The sequence below is a fragment of the Triturus cristatus genome, chromosome 7 (genome assembly GCF_964204655.1).
Source record: "Triturus cristatus chromosome 7, aTriCri1.1, whole genome shotgun sequence".
NCBI classification, from domain to species: domain Eukaryota; kingdom Metazoa; phylum Chordata; class Amphibia; order Caudata; family Salamandridae; genus Triturus; species Triturus cristatus.
In genome coordinates, this window is record NC_140590.1 from 1,804,825,015 (window position 1) to 1,804,843,973 (window position 18,959).

Sequence of the window (18,959 nt, forward strand, 5' to 3'; positions counted from 1 at the left end):
CACCCCCTACCCCTGCCCCTTCCACACTTCCCACTCCCCTGCCTGTCCCACATACACCCAGACGTCAGCATGCACCCACCACAACAGACACAGGCACCACACCAGCAGGGAAGGTCCGCCGCACACCTCCTGACACGCACACACAGGGTGTAGTAGGCACCCCCACTGGGTCGGGGGGAAAACGTGTGACACGCAGCCAGAGTGGGAGTCCGCATTCCACCCAATCCACTCCCTCCAAATCCCCTCCCCTCAGCTCTCCTGGCCACATCTCCCCCAAAGACTCCTTCATGGCTGCTCTGTCCCTGAGCCCCACAGTGACACCACCCCGCAAGCGGTCAAGGAAGTCCACGGTCAGGGTGCTTGAGTCCTCCCCCTGTCCACACCCTCCCCCAGTGGTGCTGCGACCCATCCCTCTGACCCCCCCCCTCCTTGGGGCCTGTGGTTCCTTCGGGTGCAGGGGAGTCCCTGGAGGACCTTGCTGAGGTGTGCAGCGCGCTCCTAGAATCCACCCTTGGCCCTGCACCACCCCCTGTGGTGGAGTCCTCCATCCCTGCACCCACGTCGCCTACCCTTCGCCCTCCTGTCCCTGCGGTGCCTGTTCCTTCCCCCACACATGATGCCCTCACCCCTGTGGAAGACGACGGAATGTAACTGTGCAGGCAAGCTAGGGGACACGCATCCCACTGTGTCTCCCATCCAGCTGTGACTCATGGACTGCCCTATGGGCTTTGTAAATATTGAACTTTCTACTAACACACTATTTCAGATCATGCTGATTAAAGCCATTTTTGTTTCCTTTGAACACTACTGCTTTTCTGATGTTGCTGTTGGTGGGGCTGCGACCTGATTTTGGGTGGGAATCATGTGTTGGGTGTGTGGGAAATGTAGTAGTGTGCTGGTCATAGGGGGGACCCTGGTATCTGTGTGCCATCACACGGTGTTAGCTAGGTTTCTCTGTCCATGTACGCAGTTGCTGCATGGTGAAATTGTCCCAAGGTGTATTCCTTCCTCTGTGTACCCTGACATCTTCCCTGCAGGGTGTTCCCAATATGTGGTGCTGAGCTGTGTCTACATCAGCTGGGTGTGTGACGGACTCCTTCAACTTTGCACATGCATGCTGAGCGATGTCTCCACCTGCATCATTCGTGGCATCCTTGGTAGTCATAGTACTTGTGTGTGTGGACTATTGACATGACTTCTTTTCGGCGCTATGCATGCGTATACTCCCAGCCTCGCACACATGTGGTACATGTACTGCAGGGTCTTTGTGCACCTGACTGACATTTGTGGGCATAGTATCTGTGGCTACTCCACCCTTTGCGTTCCATGGGCACTGCTGGGAGTGTTAGGCACCCACCCCTCCTGTCTCTGGGCACTGCTGGGATGACTCTGCACCCACCCCTCCTGTCTCTGGGCACTGCTGGGGGGACTCTGCACACACTCCTCCTGTGTCTGGGCACTGCTGGGAGGACTCTGCACCCACCCCTCCTGTCTCTGGGCACTGCTGGGGGGACTCTGCACACAGTCCTCCTGTGTCTGGGCACTGCTGGGAGGACTCTGCACCCACCCCTCCTGTCTCTGGGCACTGCTGGGGGGACTCTGCACACACTCCTCCTGTGTCTGGGCACTGCTGGGAGGACTCTGCACCCACCCCTCCTGTCTCTGGGCACTGCTGGGGGGACTCTGCACACACTCCTCCTGTGTCTGGGCACTGCTGGGAGGACTCTGCACCCACCCCTCCTGTCTCTGGGCACTGCTGGGGGGACTCTGCACACACTCCTCCTGTGTCTGGGCACTGCTGGGAGGACTCTGCACCCACCCCTCCTGTCTCTGGGCACTGCTGAGAGTGATAGGCACCCACCCCTCCTGTCTCTGGGCACTGCTGGGGGGACTCTGCACACACTCCTCCTGTCTCTGGGCACTGCTGGGAGGACTCTGCACCCACCCCTCCTGTCTCTGGGCACTGCTGGGAGTGATAGGCACCCACCCCTCCTGTCTCTGGGCACTGCTGGGGGGACTCTGCACACACCACTCCTGTCTCTGGGCACTGCTGGGAGGACTCTGCACCCACCCCTCCTGTCTCTGGGCACTGCTGGGGGGACTCTTCACACAATCCTCCTGTCTCTGGGCACTGCTGGGAGTGATAGGCACCAACCCCTCCTGTCTCTGGGCACTGCTGGGGGGACTCTGCACACACCCCTCCTAATTCACAATATGTACGCTTCGAACATACACAGGTGTGGGTTCGCTCCATGCATACGCGGGTGAGGGTACGGGTCGTACTTACACTGTTGGGGTGGGGGGTTCGCTCCATGCATACGCGGGTGAGGGTACGGGTCGTACTAACACTGTTGGGGTGGAGGGTACACTCCATGCGTACGCGGGTGAGGGTACAGGTCGTACTTACACTGTTGGGGTGGGGGGTACGCTCCGTATGTACGCGGGTGGGGGTACGTGTCATACTTACACTGTTGGGGTGGGGGTACGCTCCGTACGTACGCGGGTGGGGGTACGTGTCGTACATACACTGTTGGGGTGGGGGGGTACGCTCCGTACGTACGCGGGTGGGGGTACATGTCGTAATTACACTGTTGGGGTGGGGGGTACGCTCCGTACGTACGCGGGTGGGGGTACGTGTCGTACTTACACTGTTGGGGTGGGGGGTACGCTCTATGCATACGTGGGTGGGGGTACGGTCCGTACATTGCCGTACCCACGCTGTGGAATGCTTGTGTGGGCCATCACCAGGCCTTTGCCACGTGGGTACGTGCCGTCCCGCAATTGTTGGGGTTACGTAGGTGTGGGCGTGGTACGACTCGTACCCACTCTCTTAAGGCGTGGGTACGGGACGTACCTGTATGGTTTTGTTGCCGGTTCGCGTCGTGAAGGACTTCCGTTGTGGCGGTCGCTGGCTTGGCTGGACACGCCCCCACCCCCTCGTAGTGACCAGGGCCTGAGGGTCAGGTATGTCCAGGGCATGTGTGCTGTGTGACTTGGGTGGGGGTTATGTGTCCTGCCCCTGCCCCCCCCCTTTGCCCATGGGTGTTGTTCTGACCTTCTGCGGCGTCTGCGTCGTAACCTGTAGAGGAGGTCGACTGCTATGAGGGCCGGGATGACACATAGGTTCGGGTCCATGTCTGTCCGTCGCGTACAGGTCCTCCTTGTTCACGTCGTCCTGTCTGTCCGTCGCGTACGGGTCCTCCTTGTTCGCGTCGTCCTGATTTCCCGGCAGTCTTTGGGAGCCGGAAAATATTCACCGTGCGGGATGACGCCGGTGCGAATCGTTCCTGGTTCGGGAATGGCAGGCTGCGTGCATCCCGACGTCATGTCGGCGCTTTCCCGGATCGCATTTGTACGTTTATTTTGTTCGGTCGGGGTTTTGTACGATTCGTACGGAAAAGGTGTTTCCGTGCGAATCGTAATTCCATGTTTGTATATTTTGACGACCGGGTACGCGTCGGACGGGGAATGTGCTCCATCCGACGGTTCGTACCCGGTTTTTACGGGATCGTAATTGCCACCTAAATGTCCTCTTGGCAAATGCGGTGTTGAGAATTTTCTCTTTAATCCTATAGTCTGAAAAGTTCAACAATATTGTCCGACGGAATTTGGAATTGTTAGGTTTATATGCAGGAACTCTATGTGCCCTGGTGATTGTTAAATTGCCCTGGAGATCGGGTATAGCTTTTTTTAAGAGAGACTCTGACCATTTTACCACATCTCTGTCTTCCAGGCCCTCAGAAATGCCTACCAAGCGTAAATTGGACCGCCTGTTAAAGTTTTCCAAATCCTGCAGTTTTTCTGGCACCTGTAATTTCCCTCTATTTGCTACTTGAAGATATTTCTTCATTGATGTCAAAGTGTCCTCTAAGGTCGAAATGTGAGTCTCAGCCTCGGAGACCCTCGAGGGAAGATTCCCAAAGCACTCCTCCAATTTAGTAAGTCTACTATGTAGAAATGATACTTCTTGAGCTTGGGAGATTTTAAAATCCCTTAATTCGCGGAGTATCGTAAGGAGCATATCTTCCACAGAATTTGATAATGGAGCATCAAGGGGCTCAGAAAGATCAGGTTCTAGAGCCTCAGGTGGACATTTGCTCAGTCCCGAAGCTGCTAGACTCAGCAATGGAGGAAGTGATGTAGGTAGCAGATCAATATTTACGGACGTCTTTCCGGTCTTTCCAGGCGTGCCGAGGCCATGAGGTTGGGACACAGGACATAAAGGGAACTGCGGTGGGGGTAGCGATGGCAGCGCAGGTGACAGGAGAGCCGGAATTTTTGAGTTTTTGGAGATTTGTGGAGTGTTTATAGGAGGGGGGAGACTTTCATTTTCGTTAAGCACTCCCAGGGACAATCCTTCTGGGCTTAGCTGTGGCCTCATCAAAGATGTTTGTGGATTGAACAAATTCCCCTTTTCCCCACTAGAAATCGCCGATTCAAGAGCGCCAATGACGCCTATCTGGTTTCTTTCTTCCTGGTCAGGAGTACTATGGGGCTGCCCCTGATGTTGTAGTGGTCTGGAAAAGAGGGGATACTGCTTAGGACCTGGGTGGATGTCGACCTTCTTGGCTAAAGCCTGGAAAGGATTCGTACCATTAGTTATGCTGTCCATTTTTTCCACCTGGTCTTCCACATTACATTCTTGAAGATCGCCAATTGTCCGAAGGTTCAATTCAGCTGAGAGCTCCGATAGAGTTTCATCGCCATCGTCATCAATCTCCTCATCTTCGGAGTCGACGTCCTCCCCCCTCCTCTTCCTCTCCTGAACATTGTTTAAGAGCGCTGCGTTTATTCTGTCTATGATTTTCTACAGTCTCTGCTGCTTTAATCTTTAAAGCGCTCTTATGTCGTGCCTTCCCCGCACCTCTCTTTTCAACGCCTTTAGGCCTGGGTGTTGATATGGTCACTGGTGGCGACTTTAACAATCTCCTTGCTGTGTCGAATTTATTCTGTTTACCTCTGACTCGCGTCGCCATAATTCTTATAGATGTTGTGGCTCGCTGGACTTAGCCACCCCCCGAGGACCTGCAGCACCGTATGCCCCTTCCTCGGACTATGGAGACACCATAACGGAGCCAGTTAGCAGTTACAAAGCCACTTCACTCCTGGGCTCCCTCTCTCCCGGACTCAGCTGTCCTCAAAGCGCGCTGCTGCTCTTCTGTTCTTGTGGAACTTCCACAGACCAAATAAAGTTTAGAACATTCAGGAACATTCAGGAACAGCGTGACAAAATAGATTTTTCCCCCACCAGGCACATACTGCCTCCTCTAAACATCTCTCCATGCTTCTTCCTCGGTGCAGGGTTAAAATCTTACGCAAAGATTTTACCACTTCGTTAGGGTCCCACTCCGGGTACTCACTAACAGTCAATTTGCCGCCGTTGAAAGACTTTCAGGGCCCTAAGGGAATAATGCATAAGTGAGAGCCTGTCAGGGCTCTAGACGAATATGGCCCCTCTGGGCTCTACAGGGCACAGCATTTTCCCTCATAGGAGAGCACCGGCGCTTTAAAATACTCAATGTCTCCGGGGGAGGGGCGCACCAGAGCTCCAAACGAACAATGCAACCCTGGTTCACGAGGCAGGCAAGAGCCCACAACTCACCGGACTCTTCAGACGCTCTTCACGGCGGGGTATGCTCCTGCCTGCATATTGATTTTCCGCTGGTCGACGAAAGCCCCAGACAGGCTGTCTCCCTCAGCTTCTCGTTTTGTTGACCAGGGAGAGCACGCTCCCGAGCTGAGCCCAGAAAACACTTCACTTCTCAGGCTCCTGCGCGGTTGCTCGCTCGATGGGAAAACCTCTGTAGCATTTCGCTGCGAGGGGCGCCGGGCGTCAGAAAAGCGCTGTGGGAGGGGCCAGTGGAACAGGAAGCACAACAGCGGCGTACGTGGGTTACGCCGTCCTAAGCATTTCATATATGTGTGATTTGTATTTTCTGGTATTTTACTGAGAATAGCATGTTGGGTTTTTTTAAAAAATCTTTTTGATTTTGTTTTTTGCCTGCTGTTATGTTATTTCAATATATTCTGAGAACAGCAAAAAAAGCAAACAAATTATTTAGTTTAAATTATGTTGTGTTGTTAAAAATGTATTATTACATGTTATAACTATTTTTTCTTTTATTTCACAGATCCTAATTCTAAAATAAGCAATTTACTACAATTTACATTACAAAAAAAACCTACAAAAAATGTGTACCATTTTTTATTTCTAATACTGTGAAGGTAAGTTTAACTAAGTATTAATATGGACAATGGGCACATCTGCAAGAAGGTACAACGTTTTAATATGTTTTTCAAAACACCCTGTTTATACCTATGTGGTTTTGGAATCTCTCTGTCATAGGATATCATATGACCTCCAAAAAAACAGATTTGAGTGGTTCATAATATTTCCCATTCTACGTATTGAAGGACTGCAATCATTTCAATCATTCTTCTTTGAGCATCTTTGCAGACAAACATCGGTGCTTACCTCCTATCATTTACAAGTAATTTTCCAAGCAGAAGTATGTTACTTTTTGTAACATAGTTATACCACAAGACACTCTTTTATATTTACAAATACAGGAAAAAGCACTCTGTGTACCTTTTTTTCTCAATGTAAATACGACTTCATCATACACACCACTTTGCGTTGAAAGGGTGTTCTATAAGTGCTGTTGTGCGTGATTGCACAGAATCGTTATAGAAGAAGACACATCGCCAGATGTATCAAAAAATATAAATCTTGACATGTGTGTGAATGCTGCACCATTCTCCAATTGGTGTAGCAAAGCACAACAAGGAGAATTGTTTTCATTTCTCCTCATTTTTTAACCTTCAATGCATGCTAAAATGTCCAGCATACATTGAAGTGTGTCTTCCTGCACAAAAACAAACACCAGATGACACAGATATCCTTGCACCATGGTGCAAGGGTGCCTGTGTCACCATTTGGTTGCAGTTTAAGCAGCCGTGCAGAGAGACGCATAGATTTTCAACATATTTATGTACATATGTTGCATCCCTGTGCTTCGGAAGTACTACAGCACACTACAGTTAAAGAGGTTACTGTGTGATGCTGCAGCACTTCCTCATAGTTCTGCACTTATATATTCACCATACGCCACTAATTCATTTGTTCCGTCAATTACGTACTACACATACATTCATCTAAACTTTCACACACTAACAAACAAATATAGCTCTTTTTTTTAAACCAGGAAATTTAGTTCTTAGAAGAACTTTTTTTTTCTTCTTTTTTCTTTTATATTTTTTTTCTTGGTTTTTTGAACAATTTTTGATTTTTTTTGGTTTTTCTGGGGAAAAAAAGGAAAAAACAGAACTGGAGGAACAAAACAATGAACTTAAGGGAAAAAAAAACAACAACTAAAAACTAGCAATGATGATTTTCTTGCTTTCGACAAATAAGGTCAATCGACTGCTCTCCATAACAAAGTACAGTGTTGCATTTTATGCAGAGCACTTTTAAGGGTGAGTGAGTGGATGGGTGTTTAGACCAAAGACTCTGTGATGGGATATGTACTTATTGGTGTTGGAGTGTCTATGGTTTTGAGAGTGGTAATATGTAATTTAGAGTGGGTGTATCAAGGTTATATTAGGGTGTGAAAAGAAGCAACAAATGATCACATGAATGATGTCATCAGTGATGTCATCAGTGATGTCATTTGAGATGTCATCAGTGATGTCATCAGTGATGTCACTGACCATGTCATGAGTGATGTAATATGTGACGTCACCAGCAGTGCATTGCGGGGGCGCGAGTTATAGTTAGCTGAACTAACTATAACGGGGGAATTTCTAGGGTTTTGCACGAGGGAAATGTCCAGCTAACTATAAAGCCCCTGAAACCTATGTTTTTTTCAGTGAATTTCTATGGTTTTTTAAATGCTAATTCCTAACTATAACGTGCCTGAAACATGTTTTTTCCAGTGAATATATATATATATATTACCTACTAGCGGTATTCAGTAGGTAGTTATAGTTAGGACCTATTATCCATAGGAAATCTGCATCATTCTATTTGGAATAACTTTGGTGCCGGTTGACGAATCTTCGTGAAATTTTCAATACTGGTGGGGCGCTCCGGTCCACTCCTATCGTAAAAGTCTTGGGGTGATTCGTCAAGGGGGGGCCGAGTAAAGAGGGGGGTCCCAAAACATGTTTTCCCCTTACAATTTTCCATAGGAACCTTTCATCGCAGCATCAGCCCGAACTGCTGAACGGAATTACACCAAATTTGGCAAAGAGGTAGCCCTTTTGGTTAAATGGTGTACATCCATTCAGTAGTTTCTGAGAAAATCAAAAGTAAAATCACATATATATCTGGGCCGAGCCTAACCACACATCTCATCGTGAGAGCTGATTGGCTGTCAGCACTTCATCCAATAAGTGTTGGCAGCCACCTTGGGACCAATATACATGATAGCACCTCATTAAAAAGCATTGCAGTTAATAGAAGGTTTTAAGACTTTAGTTACATTATAAATCATTTGTTGATGGTACCATACTCATTTTAGGAATTGTGGTGTGTTCTAAGGTGATTTTACCATGTGAAAAAGCATTGTGCTGGGATATCATGAATCATGTTTGAGAGAAAACTCTTTTCTCATGCTTTTCCCACAGAGGTTTGGAAGATGATCTATAAGCTAAACTGAGAGCCTAAATTCTGTAAATTCACATTATCTTTCTCAGTCATTTGAGAAATAAGTCTGACATTCTCAGTAAAACATGTACATCCTACAAGGGCAGAGACTGACAGCTGATTCCTTTGTGTTCTACTGCAGCTTCCCAGAGTGTTCTATAGAACAACTAGAGCGCTAACAGCCCTACTAATCACAAACGTATTGCACACCTGAAGCCATCTTGATTGGAATAAAGTGGTAACTCTTAAACCATTTAATTTAAAAAGGAACACAATGAGGGGGTTCATTTTGCCATAGAAATTATGATTAGCTCTGCAGAAAGAAAAATTAGGGCACATTTTGACTTCTCAACTCCTCTTCTATTTCATTAAAAAATTCTGACATGCAGACTGAAACATGCTCTTTGAATACCAGCAGCAGACTTCCCTGATGAGCAGTAGCTTTACTACAGTGATCTGATGAGCAACTAGAGTGCTAACATTCAGAATCTATGGCAAATGTGTAACACATCTGAATACCTTCTTGATGGAATCAAAGTAAAAAACTGAAAGTATTTCCTACTAAGTAGATAGCAGTAAATGAGGAAATTAGGAAACTTCATAACAAATAAGTCTCCCAAGATGGCCACAAGAGACAATAGAGCCCAAATGTAGCACAAATATCACCCAGATGTAGCCCAAGTATAGCTCAATGACAGAATGTCCCAGAGTGTTCTTAAGAACAACTAGAGCATCTTACTTATGACAAAAGTATGGCACACCTGAAGCCATCTTGATTGGAATAAACTGGTAACACTTAAAACATTTCATTTAAAAGGGAACACATATAAATTATGATTAGTGGTGAAGAAAGAACAATTAGGTCACATTTTGAGTGACTGCAGTAAATGAGAAAATTAGGAAACTTCATAACAAATAAATCTCCCAAGATAGCCACCAGAGATAAATAGCCCAAATGCAGCACAAATATCACCCAGATGTAGCCCACATGTAGCCCAATGACAGAAGTGTGTAAAACACTTTTTATTTTTTCTGTTTTTGCAGTTTTATATAGTGCAGACTTGTGAGGTATTGGAGTGCTTTACATGACCATTGGTTACATCACACAAGAACAAATTCATTTTGTTTGTAGACATGGGGAGATTAAGCGATTTGACCAGAATCACAGAATGTCGAGCTGAAGCAGAAACTCCAACCTGGTTCCACAGTTGCAAAGTCTGCAGCTCTGGAAGTAACACCACATCCTCTCCGCTAAGTGCAACATTTAATCAAGTGGTCAACTGGATAAAAAAACATAAAGATAACAAGTAATTTAAAAGTGCTTTGCCGCTATTTGAAAACTATGTCCTCATTTTAGTTTTTTAGAGCACTAACCATAATTGTGATGCAAATAAGACCCTCTCATATATGTAATTTCTAAAGGAAATGCTCTAGGTATTACAGTTTTGATTACATCAAGATGACGTCAGGCGTTCCACACTTTTGTAATAAATATAGAATGTTAGCAATCTAGTTGTTCATTAGGATACTGTTGAGAGGCAGAGGCCAGGGGCACAGGCTCTAAAAATTGAAGGCACGTAGGAGGGTGCGGAGGCAACAATTTGACCACACTGGGCAGGCAGGAAGGGCAGGGGCAGCACAACAGACTATTGAGGGCAGTGGAAAGGGGGGCAGGGGCAAAAACCAACAATACAGGACTGGCAAGAGAGGCTGTGGCAATATAATAGACCATTGTGGGCAGAAGGAAGAGGCAGTGGTAGAACAACCATACATGCCAACAGACCCGATTCAGCCAGGAAATGTCCAAAGTTTTTAAGCTCAAATGGGCTTTATTTGATCTGTCTCCTGTTTACAATCTCCTCTTTTTCAATGTAACTCAAAGGGGAAAATCAATACCCCAGTAATTTTTCAAAATCTCCCTCTTACCAAGTTCAAAATGTTCGCAAGTATGGGTCATTGGATCATGGAAGGCAGGAGGAATTGGGGTAGGACATGGACTCTGATAGCAGAGGACAGGAGGGACATGGAGAGGTGCACCAAACTGACCCTACAGGGCAGGCATCAGGGTTTGCAGCAGCACAATACACCACACAGGGCATGCGGGACGGGAGTGCAGCACAACAATCCATAGAAAGCAACAGGGAGGGGACAGGACCATGCACATGGACAGCAGGGAACAGAGGGGAAAGAGGCAATGGCAGCTAGCTGACCATAATGGACAGACAGGAGAGAAAGCTGCAGCATAACAGACCATAAAGGGCAGGAGGGACAGATCAGGGACATTACGATGGAACAGACAAGCCAGGAGGGAGGGAAAAGGAGTCTGCACATGGAAACAGATGGCTGGGGGCAAGGGGGCAGGGCAGGAGCAGCAAGATGACCATGGAGGTCAGGCAGGATGGGCACTAGAAGCAAGACACACCATGGAGAGCAAGAGTGAGACTATGATGGCATAAACACAGACCTTGGAGGGAAGGTGGGAGGGGGTCAGGGGCAGCTAGCTGACCACACAGGGAAGGTGGGAGGGTTTGTGGCAGCACAGAAGAACATGCATGACAAGCAGGAGGTTTAGTGGCAGCACAATGGCTATGATGGGCAAGAAGGTGGGTGCAGGGGCATGCACAAAGGACCATGGAGGATAGAAGGGAGGGTCAGGACCTGGGCACAGACAAGAGAGTTCAGGGGAAGGGGCCTCACAACAGACCACGTGGGGCAAGCAGGAGAAGCAGTTGCAGCACAACAGACCAGGGATGGCAGAAGGGTGTGGCAGTAAAATGGACCATGGAGGTCAGGAGGAAGGGGATAGGGGCATGGTGACAGGCAGGTGGAGGTGGCAGGGACAGGTTACAGTCATCTGACAATGCTAGGCAGGTGGGAGGGGAGTGGCAGCTCAGCAGAAAACTCAGAGTAGATAGGAGTGGCAGGTCCATGGAACATGGTGGGCAAAAAGAATGGAGCAGGGGCATGCACAAAGACATCGGAGGGCAGGGGGAAGGAGAATAGGGGCAGCAAGCTAAGCACAGAGGCTAAGCAGGAGGTCAATGATGGGGCATTGAATTGGGCAATGGAGGGCAGGAGGAGTGGACTGGTACATTATGCTAAATGGAGGGCAGTGGCAGCACATCGGACCATGCACGGCAGGAGGGAGGAGGCTAGTCCATGGATTCAGACAACAGAGGATAGGGAGGAGGTAGATGGGGCAGCAAACTAATTGTTCAGAGAAGGCGGGAAGGCCAGTGTCAGAACAACGGCCACACAGGGCTGTAATAAGGGAGCAGGGACATGGATTTGGACAATGGATGGCTAGGAGGAGGAAAGGCAGGAGCAGCAAGCTTGGGTGGGGGCAGCACAATGTGAGGCCCTGCTTCCAACACCCCACCATCCATTGTGATATGCATCTTACTTAACATAAAAAAACACCTAGAAAGTTGCTGAAAAAAACAATGATTACAGGGATGGTATAGTTAGACTCTGATTTCACTCATACACAACCAGTGATATTCAGCAGTTATAGTTACCTGAGCTAACTATAACTTACGCCCCCGCAATGTACTGCTAATGACCTCAGGCATTATATCATTCATGACATGGTCAGTTACATCACTCATGACATAACTCATGACATCTCTAATGAGCTGTGAATGGAATAGGACTATAATTGCTAAAACTTTATTTAGGGATAGTGTGTGTATATTAACACCCATTTTTTCCCTTTTCTTTCGTGTAAGAACCATTATAATACGCAACGTGCTCAGATTAATATGGCTGATAGCCTTTCACTTTAAAGTAATGTGTAGTCCATTGTTTATTTTGATGTTTGCAATTCTAAGTATGTTTATTATGAATAAGTCATGTTGACCAACATACAGGTATGGCGGTCACGGGGCAAGCTATGCTGAAATGACATTGTGTGCATATTAACACTTGTTTTCTTTTCTTTATTGCATCAATTCCTGAATTTTCACATCATGACCAGGCCAATAAGGCCGCCAGCTTTTTGAATTAAAGTAATGCACTGCTGACGACGTCACATATTACATCACTCATGACATGGCCAGTGACATCACTGATGACATCTCAAATGACATCACTGATGACATCATCTACGTGATCATCTGATGGACCTCCTCACACCCTCAAATACAGACTACCATTCTCGAAGCCATAGACACACCAATACTAGTACAGCTACAATATTCTGTGCACTATGCATGCAGACCTCTAATCAGCTACATAGCTTTGATACAGACTTTTAAATACCCAGTTAGTACCTATGCAGTGTAGGAATCTCCATGTCTGTCCCATGCATTTCTACAATCACCCATCTAGCACTATCTACTTATCCTATTACTCCACCAATACCTAAGCAATTATAAATTCACTATACACTCTGTTTGTAATACTGTAATTATTCTAGATACTAGTCATGAACTTATGGAATGGCCTAGCTACTAACACAAGAACATCTATAATATTGTGTGCACTATCCAAGCAGACCTCTAACTAGCTACATACTATTGATACACTCTTCTAAATACCCAGTTAGTACTTATGCAGTGTAGGAATCGTCCAGTCTGTCCCATGCACTTCTTTAATCACTTATCTACCACTATCTACTTATCCTATCACTCCACCAATACGTAAGCCCTTATAAATTAAGTGTTCACTCTGTTTGCAGCGCTGTCCTCATTCCAGTTACTAGTGGTATTCTTATCAAATGACCTAGGCACCAACACAAGTACACATAAAATATTCTGTGCATAATCCATATAAATCTCTAAGCAGATGCATACTATTTGTCCACTCCATTAAATACTGAAGTAGTACCCATGCAGCATAGGATACCTCCTGTCAGTCTCATGCAATTCTTCAATCACCCATCCAGCACTATGTTCTTATTGTATCAGTCTGCAAATACCTAAGCACTTATGGGGCAGATTTACAAGCACCCTGCACTACCTGTAAGTCACTTTTTGTAACATTGTGATGGTGCCAGGTACTCCTTCATATTTACAAGGAGAGGAAAAGCCACCCTGCTTGGTTTTTCCTCTCCTTGTAAATATGACCCCTTCTTACACAGAACTTTGTGTTGAAGGGGCGTCCCATAGGTGTTGCTGTGGGTGGTCCCATGCAACACCCATAGAGCAAGACACATCTCCAGATTTATGAGAAATCATAAATCAGGAGATGTGTGTGAATGCTGCACCATCCAAGACGCAACAAGCAGAATTGTTTTCATTTCTCCTTGTTTTTACCTCTTTCAATGCATGCTGCATTCCACAGCATACATTAAAAGAGGAAAATGCCTTTACTGATTGTTTTTGTGCAGGAAGGTGTACCTTCCTGCATAAAAACAATCTCCACACGACACAGACATCCTCGCACCATGGTGCAAGGGTGCCTGTGTCACCACATGGCTGCAGTTTGTGCAGCAGTGCAGAGGGAAGCACAGAGTTGCAACATATTCATGTACATATGTCACATCCCTGTGCTTCGGAAGTGCCACAGTGCAGTGCACCTAAAGAGCTTGCAGTGTCATGCTGCAGTACTTCCTCATAACTCTTCACCTATAAATTTACCATACACTACTAGTGCATCCTTTCAGTCAATCATGCTGTATACATATATTCAACCAAACTTTCACACATCACCTTGCAATTATAGTTCTTTCTTTAACCATATGAGATGAGGAAGTTCTGATAAGAACTTTTTTTCTTCTTTTTTCTTTTGTATTTTTTCTTTATCATTTAGAACAATTTTGTATTTTTTTGGGTTTTTTCAAAAAATGAACAAAAAAAAGAACACATAAAACAGGAAACATTTTGAATTACTTATCATTCCCAAAAAAAAAATATATTAACAACTATGGTTGCGTTGCGCAGAACAAACTGCATCCATCGGCTGCTCACCAAAGCATATAAGTTTCTTACATTTCACGCAGTGTTGCTCGAGAAAGGTGAAATCTGGACTAATGTCCATTGCAGGTGTTCCTGAGGACGCTCCAGATGTACTTACCACAGCAGTTGAGGGGTTTAAAGCAACTCGTCTCATTTCCTTCTGAGCAAGATTGAGAGGATGTGTGGTCTGGAGATGCTTGTACATAGAAGCAGTGCCACAAGACTATTTTGTTTCACTGCCTCTTGACAGGACTCGGTCACAAATTTTGCACATCACCTTTCTTGCATTTACTTTCTTCTCTCCAGGTGGAAAAGTGATTCCGGCCTCTGTGGACGTGGTGCCTCCTGCAAGAATTCTTCTTCAGAAGATACGTCCTCCTGCTGCTGTCCAGAAGCCATTTTTTTGATATATTTTGAAAAACACCAAAAAAAACAAGCAAAAGGGTTGCTGTAGGAAAAGAGATTTCTCTCTAAAGATGATCCAACAAGAATGATTAAAATGGGTTGGGTCCTCAATAGTTACAGTGGAAAATGTTATGAACCAATAAAATCTTTTTTTTGAGGTCACCTGGGATCCGCGCACTCTGCGCTCATGAAGCACACACCCGACGCGACTTCGCAAAAATATATTTAAAATAATATACGTTTATTATAAGTAAAAACATATTCTTTTTATGACTATCTTAGATAGTCTCTTGCCCTAATATGTATATTAAACACACATACATATCATTTTAGAACATCAAAAATGTTTGCAGGAGTCGGGCACCCAGCACACCCCAGCACGTATATGACGTCACGCGGGTCTCGCCATCGCGCAAGCATTGCGTACCTTAATGTGCATGTGTTGCAAATGCGCAGGAGCAGGAGTCGCGGACTGGTCACATACCAATCACATACATCACGTAATATTAAGGTGCCGATTCCGCCACTGTAAAACCCGGGTACAAATGGTCGTACGGAGCGTTTTCTCCGTACGACTCGTACCCGGGAATTCCAACGTACAAACCAGCAAGTACGATTCGTACAGAAATACCATTTCCGTACGAATCGTAAAAAACACTGTGCGGCTAAAAAATACATACAATTCTGATCCTGGACAGCGCATACGTGACGTTCGCACGGAGTCAGGCAGCATTTTACGGACCAGCAAGTACGATTCGTACCCACAGCACTCTGCACGGCTATATTTTTACAGGAGCCAAAAAGTGCAGGAAAAGCTAAGTACGCCATGATGCACGAGTAAAAGAGGGCCCGGTATGCACCGTACCCCCAGCCCCGTGTATGTACACACCGTACCCCCAGCCAGGTGTATGTACGCACCGTACCCCCAGCCCCCCGTATGTACGCACCGTACCCCCAGTCTCCCGTATGTACGCACCATACCCCCAGCCCCCTGTATGTATGCACCGTACCCCCAGCGCATACCTCCAGCCCCGTATGTACGAACCGTACCCCCAGCCCCTGTATGTATGCACCGTGCGTACATACGGGGGCTGGGGGTACGGTGCGTACATACGGGGCTGGGGGTACGCGCTGGGGGTACGGTGCGTACATACGGGGCTGGGGGTACGCGCTGGGGGTACGGTGCATACATACAGGGCTGGGGGTACGCACTGGGGGTACGGTGCGTACATTCGGGGGGGCTGGGGGTACAGTGCAGACATACGCGGGAGGGGTGGGAGGCTGGGGGGCTGTACGACTCGTACCCCGGACCCAAGTGTACCCAGGGTAGGGGCCATGCACAGTTCGCTCCGTACGGATTCGGGACGCCGGTACAGATCGGACTTGTGCGCTTGGACTTCAGTTTCACGAATCGTACGTAAAACTGTCCGGAGACGTGTCATAGACTTTTCCTGAGGTCATTCGTATGTATTTTTCTCGTACGAATCGTACTTCGCCGTTTGTATGGGACTTGTACAATTCGTAAGTAAAAAAATACGGATACCAGTCGGTCGGAATTTTTTTTTAACGGATCGGAATCGGCACCAAAATAAATAAGATGTTACTGAAAAGCACACAGCCGTCGCACAACGTACGCAGATCCTTCACGATGTTTCTAAAATGGCAGCTAGAATCTGCGCACCCACTGTGATGTGTACGCTTTGGGTGCGAGAATTACACAAGAAAATTAAAAAATTAAAATTAAAACAAAAAAATTAAACAATATTTCAGTTTTAATTTTTTTTGTTGCAATTTTCCGAAAAACATATAATGTTATTTAATTAATAAAATATGTATAAATAAACAGTTAAAAAACTGTAGAAAATCAGTACAAAAAAATAGATTTAACTGCTATTATCCCTGAAAATTAGCATTTAAAAAACCTTTGAAATTCACTGAAAAAAACCATATGTTTCAGAGACATTATAGTTAGAAATTGCATTTAAAAAACCTTGGAAATTCACAGAAAAAAAAACATAGGTTTCAGGGGTGGTATAGTGAGCTGTACATTTCACTCGTACAAAACCATAGAAATTCTTCCGTTATAGTTAGTTCTGCTAACTATAACTCGCGTGCCCGCAATGTACTGCTGATGATATCACATGTTACATCATTCATGACATGGTCAGTGACATCACTGATGACATCACTGATGACATCTCAAATGACATCACTGAAGACATCACTTATGACATCATCCACGTGACAATCTGATACACCTCATCATACACTAGTATAACCTTTCATCACTCACTGCAAAATAGAGTACCATATTTGAAACCATTGACACACCAATACCAGTTACTACATACCCACTCACTGATTCCTAAGTCTACACACACAACTACCCATTCAACAACAGAATCACTTATACATGCAGTCACTAATTAATAGAACACTATCAAATGCACTTATACACATATATAGACATTGACACATCAGCAGTCATCTTAGTCAGTTATGCAGTCATCCTACTCACTCATGAAAAAAATTAATCACACTTACATTTACTCACACAATTATACACACAACACCTCATTTATTCAAACACATAGTAACTCATAGTTAATATGTTAAAAAATCACCATTACGATTATACACTCATTCATATAGTTACTCTCACAATCACTGACTCTTATATATACTTATTTATATACACCAACTCTCACATACAATGCCTTTAATTTTTTTACTTTGTTAAAGATGTACAACTAAAACATATATTCGCTCACCAACACACAAATAAATACACTCAGTCACCTAAACAACTGTTTCCACATGCACTCTTAACCCTATACACCTAGTCAATCAACCATTCACACTTCTATGCATAGAGTTACACACACTCCATCCAACCACACACAAAATCAGAGTCCCTTACAAATACTCACCCAACTAATAAATAACTAATATGTAATATGTATTTGGGTGGCTACCCATCTGGGGTGTACAGTTAGAGTCATCAATTCCCACTCTCTAGATATTCTTTGTATTATTTTGAAGTTTGGGGACGGTACCTCGATACTGGTAATTAATATCTATTTACGCCCCACTCCCTTACGATTGGGACTCACCATTCTCAATGCCCTCAACGACCTTCTGACACTGTTTTCTTCCTTTCCCTATAAGATTATTGGGGGTGACTTTAACTGCCATTTCGAACCCCTGGCTGGCATCCCCTTTATTACTCTTGAGGAAGATTCAACCTGGAATATCCAGGACTGTCTTATGTATCCTGCTCCACGTCTTACACCTTTAGCTATTGAGATTAACAAGCTCCTTGTCTTTCACTCTCTTCGAGCCTGCAATGGCAGACTTGCTCCTGATGCCCTGGGGATGCATACTTATAATAGACAGCGTAAAAGCTCAACCATTGATTACATCTTGGTAAATGTGGAATTTTGGTCCCATCTTAAGTCTTTTACCATAGTGGTTAGGGCTGACTGCGATCACAATCTCCTTTCTTTGGAATTGTTGCACCATTTGGATCCAGCACAAGCTCCAGGGGTACCGGTCCAATCTATTGTACCCAATTTAACAGTGGTGGCAGGTGGTCGACGTATCAGGTGGGCCAAGTTTTTGACAACCCCAAATAAAATTGCCGTGTGGCCATTTATTTAGCTGAAGCATTTGTCCTTATGGAGGGTAGTCAGGACTTATCTTATTTTCAAGAGCTAGAGACTATCCACACTAAACTCTTTTCTATGGCCGCTAGTTTCTTTTATGCTGCGGTAAAACCAAAGCAAAATGGGGTGAGGACTCAAGCCAACTGGTTCAACTCTAGTTGCAGGGATGCTAAACGGGCACTCCTATGGGAGGTGAAAAATGGTACCCCACATAGTATCAGAGGAGCCAGATCCCTGTACAAATCTATTACATCTGAATCTAAAAAAGATCGGGAGGTTGCCAGATGGGCCAGTATTAAGGACGCCCTGGATATCCATGATTCCAGGACTTTTTAGAATTTAGTC